Source organism: Leucopleurus acutus (genome assembly GCF_964270905.1).
Source record: "Leucopleurus acutus genome assembly, chromosome: 1".
NCBI lineage: Eukaryota > Metazoa > Chordata > Mammalia > Artiodactyla > Delphinidae > Leucopleurus > Leucopleurus acutus.
This window is the reverse complement of record NC_139142.1, coordinates 37,456,571-37,468,831: the sequence shown is the minus strand read 5'-3', so window position 1 is coordinate 37,468,831 and position 12,261 is coordinate 37,456,571. Positions and strand designations below refer to the sequence as shown.

Genomic DNA, 12,261 nt, shown 5'->3' with positions numbered 1-12,261 from the left:
TATTCCTCATCTCTGTTAACTGCACAATCTTCTCAGTCACCAAGGCTCAAAATCTCAGAATTACCTTTGATTAAAAGGAGGCAAACGACAAGATTCTCCTCGCTAATAAAGCCTACCTTGAAAATCACCCATTACATCCATCTCCTCACTGTTCGTCCTGCCACTATCCTCCTGTTTTCCATTACCTCTCGCCTGCAACTGCAATAACCTCCTCTGTGCCTGATACAGAGCATGACAGGAAACACTTGACTTAACATCTGATTCCTGGCCAAAGATGTCAAGAACGGGAAAATTTCTTATTGCCCACACGAGAAATATCATGTGAGAGTTTTATTCTTAGAAGCCAACTTCATGTTGTAAAAAATATTGACACTCAGTATATCAGAAATAAAAGCAAATATAGATTTCACAAACATTTAAGTATATAAACTAAACACTTAATTTTTATAAAGTACGACATACATTCTTTTGTTGTTTCTGCATGAACTGCAGATGTTTGAACATGTGAATTACACACTATATTTTATAGCAAGCCCAGACTCATCAATACTTTAATAGGCTAGGCAAAATATTTTCCCCACAATACAACTGCAAAAGAGTTGCTACTCTCTCCAAGAACCCTACATCATTTTCTTGAGTTATCTAGATAATACCCATGCTTCAAGATATAGCTCAAATTCTACCAGTACTACAAAATCCTTCTTAACTCAGCCTAAAGTGAGTTTCTACTTCCTCTGAATGCCAAAAGATCAACTGTTATTCATTTAGCAATCATATACCAAATATACTAAAGTGTTATTTATCTCTAGTTATGTTTTATATATTTATATTTGCTTCTTTCTCAGTGTAAAGTATAAACTTCTTAAGGACAGGAGCTGTATTTTCCCAATTCTCTAATATCAATCCTCCACCAGCCTGAGACTAACTCCACAGCTTACCTCACGAAATGCTACTTCCCATAAGAGGAGTATAAAAATATAAACACACACAAAACACACTCAATAGAGGCAGGCAGGAGGCAAAGATAAGGAACTACACATAGATGTAAAACAATGACAGTCAAAGACAGGAAACACACAAACACACACACACACACACACACACACACACACACACACACACACACACCAAGCTTTAGAAGAAGCTATCACTTTTGTGGAGAAATTAAATAGTAGTAATATTATCAATATTGATAAAACATCCATAACCACAGTTTAGAGGTAAATTCACTCAACATCCTAACATCATAGAAAGCACCAGGAAGGCATAACTGAGGAAGCTGAGGAAAGGGCTAGGATTTGGGAACATCATCTTACCATCTTACACAGTACCCTACAGGCAGAAAGTATTCAACAAACACCTGATGGTTTGAATGCAATTTAATAACTAGATCTGCAAACCCAAATCTCAGACCAGAATGTTCAAAATGCAACTCTTCTTTCACAAAATACTTTACGGGATCAAACTAACTCAAAATTCCAGTATAATGCACTAAATACTTTGTGCTTTGCTTATATGATACAAACATGCTTTTGATGCCAAGAAGATACATCCACATTATAATCTTTAAAGATTTTAAAAAATAACCCAGTGATTCATAAAATTGTATTCTTCCTATTTTTATAATGGCTCAGGGTATTTGTGTGATTTTCAGGCTCCCTTCTTAGTTCCTAAGAAATAACTTCAATTTGACTTTACAACCTCAGGGTGGGGTGGGGGCAGGGGAAGGGAAAGTTTGGAAAGAATAAAATAGCTCTGCAAAAATAATTCAGTGCCACATTAAATACAAATTAATGATAGGCTAATGAAATCACAGTGGCGCAGTGGTTAAGAACCCGCCTACCAATGTAGGGGACACAGGTTCCAGCCCTGGTCCAGGAAGATCCCACATGCCGCGGAGCAACTAAGCCCGTGCGCCATGACTACTGAGCCTGCGCACTAGAGCCCGCGAGCCACAACTACTGAGTCCACGTGCCACAACTACCGAAGCCCGCGTGCCTAGAGCCGGTGCTCCACAACAAGAGAAGCCACCACAATGAGAAGCCCGTGCACCGCAACGAAGAGTAGCCCCCGCTCACTGCAACTAGAGAAAGCCCGCTCACAGCAACGAAGACCCAACACAGCCAAAATTTAAATAATTAATTAAAAAACAACAACAACAAACACTAACCACTATGAAAAATTTAGCTTCAGTATCTATTCTTTCTTCCTTTCTTGAAAATAGATGCCTGTCATGCATGCTAACAACTTTAGGTCTGAGTAATACAGGGCTGAAGGATTCATGAAGAAACGGAAGCAGTCTGACAGAATTAGAACCAAGATAAAAATACTCTAACAAGCTGCCAAGAATTGGAAACACAATGGAAAATGAAGGAACGTGCCTCTGAGATGGACCTAGTCAATATGAGTGAGCTGAAAGGTGTTAAAGGTGGAAATGAAGGCAGTGTTTTTATGGGAAAAGATCTGCACTAGAAGTAAGGAGGCTTACTTTCTTTTTTTTGCCCGTGACCTTCAGTAAATCACAGATCCAATCTGAATCTTGGTTGCCTCACATTTCCACTTGTTCTGTTTACTGATACTTTTGTATGCATCAGTGACATTAACAGTAACTAAGACATAATGAACTCTTGTTATAATCCAGGCACTGTTCTAAATGCCTTATATGCATTGTATCTCATTTAACCTTCCAGACAGCCCTACAAAATAGGTACACTTACTTCTCCCATTTTATATAATTAGGAAGTAAAGCTTAGAAAAGGTAGGTGATACACCAGAGGTCACTTTGCTCACAAATGCATAGCAGGGACTGGAACTCAAAACTGGTTTCAGAGCCCACACTCTTAAATACTTTCTTATACTGCCTCTCAAATGATATAAAGGAAATATTTTACAAAGCATTCTTAAATGGCCATTCAAATGTAAAGTCCTGTTATAATTCTTATTTGCACTAATCAAAATGACTTCATACAACCAAGCAACATAAAGTTAAAATATTTAAAGCATGAATATGTGGAAGGCCTTAACAAAGTTTTTTAAGACAGTGGTAATATCAATGATGTGAAATCCAGTGCAAATTTTAGTTGAATGGATGTGTAAATTTCCAAGTATTTATAGGCTTAGAGACTTAAAGTATCAGCTACAAGATATAATTTAAAATATAAGCCATCCCCTAGAGCTTTTTCTCTTTTAGCTATTATTTCACATTAATACTTGATGAATGATACTGAATAAAATCATTAAGGAAGGAATTTATTTAATAGTATTTGTCAGGCACTGTTTTAAGCACTTCACAAATATTTACTCATTTAATCCTAACAGCCTACAAAGTATTTATAATTGGAGCCAGTATTCAACTCAGGTCGTCAGGTTTAAGGATCTGTGCTCTTAACCACTAGCTCCATTGCAATTCAAGAAATGGTGAAATTCTTTTTTTTTTAGGCCAATATAAAGTACTAATGATCAGGATGAATGTCCACAAAGAGAATGGAGCCATCACTTACCTCAGCATACATACTAATACAAAGGAACATGTAAAAGAAATATATTAACTGATATGGTAAACTAATCTATGCTATCAGGAAAAGTTATTAGTCTTTGGAAGAAGAGGTTTCTTTTAATTTTCCTATGAAATTGTACTGTTAGCAAACCAAAGGAATGAAATTGGGAAAATAATATTAATTAACACTAATATTAATTTTAAAGAGTTGATAGACAGGATTTTTATCATTTTTTGGTCCAGGCATCTTATGAAGCAGCAAAAAACTTAAAAAAAATCACATGAACTAGTGGATTTCACAATAAAATTCATGCTAAATTTGAACCCTTTTAAGGTATAACAGATACTTAATACAACCTTGTATTTTGTTTATGAAAGAATTACATTTTTCAAAGGACTACAGTATTTCTTATTTCATCTGTTTCTCACAACTCCGAGAGTTAAGTAGGAGAAGTACTATTATTCTTATTTTACAAATACGAAACTTAAGCTCAGAAAACTTAAATATTTTGCATGGTCTAGATATACCTTCTGACTCCAAGTGCTTCTTCTATTACATCATGCTGCCAAAATTTTAAGCTTTATACTTTTCAAGTTGTTTCACAGCCAAGAAAATTTGGAAAATATATAGCAGAAAACATAATGAAGTTTTATGGTCGTTAAAATGTAAAGAGATTTGCTAAAAATCTCATTATTATATGATGTACAAGTTATCTAGCTGAAATGATGAACAAGTTAATTCAGCCAAAATGAACTTGGAACCCAAGAAAAATCTGCATTTAAAGCTAAGTGATAGGGAGTTACTTACACACACACCACACACACACACACACACACACACACAAACAAGGTAACAATCCAATTTTAAATGCATAAATGTGAAATAACGTAACTCTACAATAATACTATTTTTCAGGAAGTAAAAAAAAATCACTTCTAACTACCATTCATCTCAATCACTTAAATGCTAGCTTCCCAGAGATTATCCGTTGCAAAGATCGTTTTTAAAAATGTTCATTCCGGGGCTTCCTTGGTGGCGCAGTGGTTGGGAGTCCGCCTGCCGATGCAGGGGACGCGGGTTCGTGCCGCGGTCCGGGAGGATCCCACATGCCGCTGAGTGGCTGGGCCCGTGAGCCATGGCCGCTGGGCCTGCGCGTCCGGAGCCTGTGCTCCGCAACGGGAGAGGCCACAGCAGTGGGAGGCCCTCGTACCGCAAAAAAAAAAAAAAAAAAAAAAAAAAAAAGTTCATTCTGGGACATACCTGGTGGTGCAGTGGTTAGGAATCCGCCTGCCAATGCAGGGGACGTGGGTTCCAGCCCTCGTCCGGGAAGATCCCACATGCCGCAGAGCAACTAAGCTCATGCGCCACAACTACTGAGCCTGCGCTCTAGTGCCCGCGATCCACAGCTACCGAAGCCCGTGCGCCTAGAGCCCGTGCTCCGCAACAAGAGAAGCCACCGCAATGAGAAGCCTGCGCACCACAAGGAAGAGTAGCCCCCACTCACCGCAACTAGAGGAAGCCTGCATGCAGCAATGAAGACCCAACGCAGCCAAAAATAAATAAATTTATTTTTAAAAAAATTTTTAATGTTCATTCCTCTATATCTATTTCACCTGAATTACTACCCAGCCAAGGAACAGAGAAGGCTGGTGAACCAAATAGGAACATTTAACAAATAAGTGAAATATAGCTTAGGTTTGGATTATCAGTTATATAATTATCGAGAAAACACCCAATAAACTGTACCTTAAGTGCACAAAAATAAAAATGTTGTAGCTACAAACTGTGTACTATACCCTCACAGCCCTAAGTTAGGTGGTAGACCACCCACATTGGACTTGCAAAGAAGACGGCCTAAAACTAGTCTTGTAATCATTAGCTTGACACCACTTTGAGGGAATAAAAGCACTAAAGAAGCTGATAAAGAATTTTTTTGGAATAAGTTATTTGTGGAAAAATATTACAGAAGTTTTTCCTCGGGCCCACTTTACCATGCATGAGAGTGGTTCAAACTCAGACCTTTTTTTAAAATTTCTTTTTAAAAATTATTATTTTTTATTGGAGTAGAGTTGATTTACTTTATGCTGTACAGCAAAGTGAATCTGTTATACATACACATATATCCACTCTTTTTTAGATTCTTTTCCCATATAGGCCATTACAGTCAAACTCAGACCTTGATCTGGTACCCTGTAGACTGCTGATACAAGAGCCATGCCTGGAAAAGTCCAAGAGACTGTGGCTGGATACCTGCTCAAACAGAACAAGGACAAATGGGTGCATCGCACTGCATTGTTATTTATAGAGCAAAGGATGTGAGACTTTTTCTTGTGGACCTGATGATGGCAAAGGTATGGAGCCAGCAAAAAAAAAGAACTTTGTGTAATAGGTTTGTCTAGAGGCATTTGGACGTCAACAGAGTTCACAGGGTGAAGAAACTAAAGGCTGGAAACTAAGGGCTGAGGACAAGTCTTAAGAAGTTGGCTACAGGTACTGCCCATTGTAGCAGACTGCTAACTCATCAGCAGATCACTAGGGTAGGCACACAACTAGACTGGTTAGGTGTGGCTATGTGACACAGTCTTAGCCAAAAGAACCTGAGAAAAAGCAATGTATGTCACTTCTAGGGCTGGCCCACCGAAATGTCCCGCATGTGCTTCTCCTCGCCCTTTACCCTTCCATCTCCACACAAAAAGCACAGAGACTGTTACAGAGTAGTTCTTATGTACTGAATGCCTACTTGAAGCTGGGTTCTTTCGTATTTTATCTTATTCCAACATATCCACACTGGGTGGGATGGTAACAAACCCAACTCATCAGATTCTGTCTCCTGAGAATTATTAATTCCAGCCAGACATGAGAGGAACAGAATATTACCTCCTTCTGAAGATACAACAAAACACTGAAGTCATCAGAGCTACTATGTCCTTGCTGGGGGGACTAGAGGATATCAATCATGAGGGACTATCAGTCCAGTTCTCCAAGAAGCCTAGTGCATATTCTAGCCTTAGGAGCAATGAGACTCAGCGTATTTAGCTGCATAGATGGCTTCCTTATAATAAATCCCCATCATCTGAGGTCATGCTTCTTAAACTAGGGGACACACCTATGACTATAGTAAACTGGCTATTATAAGAAGCCACAAAATAAACTGTCTATCTCCGTAGAACAGCAATGTTATGATGTGGCAATAGTTCAAAATAGTATCAAATACAAATATGAAATTAAATGTAATACTCACATGAATTTTTAAGGCAGAAGATTAGAATATAAAGAAATTTCACTCTTCTAAGGGGTTAATTCAGGCTTTGTATCCACATTATCACAGGAATATTCATTTACCTCTTCTGTTTTCCAGGGGAAAAGCTGAAGTACCAACCTATGGTAATTTAGAAGGGTCTTTTCACAGCAATCCAGAAGTCATTTTTTTTTTTCTATTACAGCATATCCTACTAGACTTTAAGCTGCACTAGGATAGGATATGTTTTACCCTTCTTTATACCCTTTGTGGCAAGCTAAAAATAATGCACCCCCAAAACATCCAAGCTCTAATTCCTGGAACCTATGAATGTTTCCTTATACATCAAAAAGGATTTTATAATTAAGCTAAGGATCTTGAGATGGAGAGATTATTCCGGATTATCTAGATGGGACCTAAGTATAAACACAAGTGCCCCCACTAAGACGAAAGCAGACGGATTTGACTACGGCAGAGAAGGTGATATGATTACGGAAGCAGAGATTGAAGTGATGTGCTTTTAAAATGAAGGAGCCACAAGCCAAGGAATATAAAAGGCTACCAGAAGCTGAAAAAGGCAAGGAAATGGGACCTCCCTTCAGAGTCTCCAAAAGTAATCAGAACTCAGAAAAGCAGTTAAATGAGCTGATCTACTTTTGCTTTATGCTATCTACAGCAGTCTGAGGAAAGAATACAAACCGACAAGTACCACTTCTGCATTCACAGGGAATACTATCCTGAACCCTGGATAAGCAGATAAGTGGGCCACATACGCTTAAAAGGTATTTCACACTCTAGTGGTACAAGGCTGCATGTTATCCACTGTATGTGTGTATATACAGAATACTTTAATTATAATATATATTGCATATTAATGATAGTCTAGCTGCCACAGGAATTTGAAAAGCATAGAACTGTCATATGTAGTTAACATCAGTAATTTATACATATTATATCATTTAATCCTCACGACTCCAGGAAGGAAGTAGACAAGTCTGGAATTGATTTCAATTCTGCAGTGGAGGAAGCGGCGGCTGAGAAGGTGACTTGCCCAAAGGTTAGTAAATGGCTCCTACTCTTATGCCTTTCTACTAGATCATTTTACCTCGATAACATCAATCGATTTACTTCTAGGTATGTTTTATTAAATTCTAAAATAACTTCAAGTTAGGAAAGAAAACAAGACCAACATTTTACAAGCAATACCATATTTAAATGTTACGTGCGTGGAAGCCGAATGTCACACTCAATTAAGTGGTCAGAGAAAAGCTGAAGAGAACACGTGGACGAGTAACTTAACATATCTGTTTCTTCGCATGAAAATGAGAACCGTAACAGTACCTAACCCTTTAGATGTTGCTGTGTGGATTAAATGAGATAATACACGTAAAGTGCCTATCATGAAAGCTAGTCTCAGAGTTCGTACTATATACTCCAGCACGTCTCTTCCCCAAGGAAAATCTGCTTTCTGACCCCGAAAATTAACCAACCCAGGAGGTGGGTAATTTAAGAATGCGAGGGATGGGAATGAGGGTAGGGGAAAAATAGGTCCTGGCTACCTCTAACACTTGACGAATAGGCGCTTTGTTTTTACTCAAAAATAACCCAGAGGAGTGCTGGGGGCGGCTTCGGCGACACCAACCTAACCCTTGGAAGGTCCGCGGGGCAGGGACAGCACGGGCATGACCCAGGGGCTCCGACAACTGCACCAGAAGCCCCAACACGTGGTTCTCTCCTCCCAGCTCCTCCCCATTTCCCTCTGCTCCTCGTGCTACAGGCTCAGCGGCTTCGGCTTTCTACAGTCAACCGGCACTGTCGCTGCCCGTCTAGAGAGCTGCCCATCCCAGGAACCTGCACAACGCAAGTCTGGGAAATATACCTCATCAGAGAGCCCACACCTGCTGCAGGAGAGAACTCGGAGCACAGCCTCTGCGCGGACCGGTCGGCCGGAACTCCACCCTCCACCTCTCTGATTGGATAAACGCACAAAGGAGGATGCAGAGGATTGGTCAGCAGCAGAGAAGAGGGCCATAGCCCAGGGGAAGGGAAAGAGGTTGTGCGGGGGGAGCAAAGAAGCGCCAGGGAGTGGCCTCTCTCCGGATTGGACGAATGCAAGATATCTGCGCCAGCGTAGACCCAGCTTCCGTATAGCGCTGCACAGCACTGCCCTTTACGTTACGTTAGCGGAAGTTTTAACGACTTATCGTTTGTGCTGAAAGCTTAGGTCGCATTGCTGCGTGGCCAATAAAGAGCAAGAATAAAACGAGTTCCGCCTCTTCCTCGGACGAGTGGGTCCTTCCGTTGACATAGGGCGATGTGACTTTCAGCGTTTAGACGCTAGAACTCCCACAGAGCCACACTCGGGTAGAGAATTGCTATGTTGACTAGACAGTAACTGCGGGTGAGAAATACTTAGTAGTTCGAATCGGGCCCTGAAACACCCACATACGCTCAGAACTCGTATGATTTCAGCGTTGTAATGTGAAAGAATTAGGGCTTCTCGCGGTCATTTGCTTGGCTGTGTCATTGGCTGAAAAAGCTGTCAATTTGAATGTAACTCCGCCTCCACCCCCAGGGAACCTTGGGATTTCAAGTATCGGGCGCAGAGATCCTATGGCTTTAAATGTGGTTGTCGCTGAGCTCTTCGTTGCTAACAACCGCTGACATTTATTGTGGTTTTCATGTGTTCCGTTGTGCTTTTTTAATCCTTTCACTTATCAGCACCATTAAGGCCAGAGGACACTTAGGAAAACTGGAAAGACTTCATGTATGTTTGTAAAGATAAATACTAGTGTTTCAAACATTCCACTACTGTGCCTGGCTCTCTGCTAGATGTTCGTAATTAACGTACTAAGCGGATACTAAGTCTTAGCTTTTGCCTTTACAACAAAATGGTCTTTGATTTGCATATTAGTGTCCATTCGAGGATATTTGAAAAGCGCCCTAAACTTAACAGCTATCTATACTGTTTTGTCGCTGCTTACATAAATCAAGTGTTGATACGACATGAAGCAGAACTGGCTGCTGTCTTGACAGAAAAATAGTGCTGTAATTAAAATGTCAAACGTGACCAGTTTCAGGAGGCACGCACATTGTATATTATTCGAGATTGTATTATCACGTCTATTTTCAGTCTTATTGGAAACATGTTAGTTTAAGGCAGAATTTCCCTGCCTTTATTGAATCATGAACTCCTTTCACTTCTGTGAGCACATTTAGTAATGTTTCATCACTTTGTGTTTAGCAAATGTAAAAATCAATGTATAAATACCAAAACTTTTTGAGTGGAATTTTTCCTTCCAACAAATTTTCTTCTATTTAATATGTAATACAAATTTTCATATATGTAAGAAAAGGGCTTGTTGTTGGACTAAAAATTAAGTACACTTTTAGAGGATTTAAGCCAAGCAGAAACTGCTTTTTTGACTGATGGTTGGAATAATTACTTTTATGTTTTAAAAAAATCAAATTATTTTAATAATTTTTTGTGTCTTGTTTGTAGATGATGAGAGAAGGTTTCAGGTTTTATTTGCAAATGAAACATGAGAAACATAACTTTTTTATAATTCTCAATAAATAGCCAAATTGGGTGTAATCACCACTATATTTCTCCTTTAAATATTTGATATGATGTACTAAGTGACATATATGGATACGAAAATCACCCTGAGACAAAAATGCAGATTTATTGGTTTTAATGCTTTCCATTAACTAACATTTTGAAAGAATTTTCCTTTTGACTCCTATTTTAAATCAGTGGTCCATTTGGGATGTTAATTAAATTCGTTTGACTAAGAATAAAAACCATTAAAAACTGCAGGTATCAAGACTGCTACTGTCGTTAGCAGGGTTCAGCAGAGTGACAAATCAACTGAGTGACTGACTCCTAGACACATTTGGCTTATCGGTATTAACTGTCCTAAGTGCTCACTCTTTCGGAGTCTTTTGTACGCTCTCAAAGTGTTCCATTTTAAAGAGAAAAAACTTCAGTAGTTATTTTTTGTTTAACTGAGAATTTAAAAGTAGAAATTGCAACAGGCACCATTAATGCTTTTTAAGATGTGAACCCAGGAATCACCTTGGTACACCCTCTGTTGGGAAATAGTTTAAGGAATGACCTCAAGGTGAAATAAATGCAAGATGACTTTTGAGATACAGGAAGAGAATAGTACAATCCCCATTTGTAATATTTACTTTTTAATATCAACATTTTTCTTTTTCTTTTTATATCTGTATTTTTAAAAATAGTGAACATGATATAACAGTATAAACTTTGAAATCTAACCATATATATGTATATATGTTTATATATATATGAATGGTTAAAAAAATTATTGAGAAATATGTGATCAAGAAAGGTGTGGAGGTGTTAAAGAAAAGATTATTCATGACACTTTTTAAGATGGTAAGGCAGACTTTATTCAACGGGGGCTACTGTGGTAGGGTTTTGTAATAGGGGAGAGAGATTGGACTCAACTCTGAATACAACAGAAAAAGTGGGAATTTATAGCCAAGGAGTAGGGGATAGGGGGTCAGTGGATGGAAAATTACTATGAAGAAACATCAGGCATAAGGGGGATTATTGCTACATCACTCAACAGTATTCTTACCAAAAGTAGGTGGGTGTAATCAGACATCAACTGGGGGATAATGAAGGATGAGACACTCAATCAGATATTGAGGGAGGGTGATTCTGGTTAAGCTGCCTTAGCAGAATTCTTGCTACAGGATTCTTAAACGCTACAAGGAAGGACATGGGAGCTGAAGGTCAAGCCTAGTCAAAAGAGCACACATGTATATACAGCCCACACATACTCTTACTCCTATATATACATAAAAATATTTGTATTTGCTATTGTTAAAATATGAAGTCTGAATTACACATAATAACTGCTTGAAAATACTCAGGCACAATCACTATACCAGGGCTCAACCAGAGAAACAGAATCAGTAGGAGACACATATTAAGGAATTTTTTGCGAAGAATTGACTTACACAGTTGTAGGGGCTGGCTAGGGGATAAGTCTGAAATCTGTAGAGCAGGGTGTCAGGAGAGGCAGGCTGGAACTCTCAGGCATGAGCTGAAGTTGCAATCCACAGGCAAAATTTCTTCTGAGTACCTCAGTTCTGCTCTTAAGGCCCTTCCATTGATTGAATCAGGCCTACCCAGGTTATCCAGGATAATCTTTATTTATTTTTTTTTTATTTTTGTTTTGTTTTGTTTTGTTTTTTGCGGTACGCGGGCCTCTCACTGTTGTGGCCTCTCCCGTTGCAGAGCACAGGCTCCGGACGCGCCGGCTCAGCAGCCATGGCTCACGGGTCCAGCCGCTCCGCGGCACATGGGATCCTCCCGAACCAGGGCACGAACCCGTGTCCCCTGCATCGGCAGGCGAATTCTCAACCACTGCGCCACCAGGGAAACCCAGGATAATCTTTATTTAAAGTCTACTGATTATGAATGTTAATTACATCTACAAAATACCTTCACAGCAACACATAGATGAAGAATTTCAGATCATTCGTTTG

At 39.2% G+C, this 12,261-nt stretch overlaps 1 protein-coding gene across 1 annotated transcript in view; it reads right to left on the bottom strand.

Moving 5' to 3' along the window:
* The window catches only part of WDR89 (WD repeat domain 89), a 34,704-nt gene extending 26,020 nt beyond the window's left edge, over positions 1 to 8,684 (bottom strand). Inside the window, exon 1 of the mRNA XM_082840857.1 lies at positions 8,615 to 8,684. The gene's annotated coding sequence lies outside the window, so the exon portion shown is untranslated. The remainder of the gene's footprint in view (positions 1 to 8,614) is intronic.
* Positions 8,685 to 12,261: the final 3,577 nt, after the last annotated feature.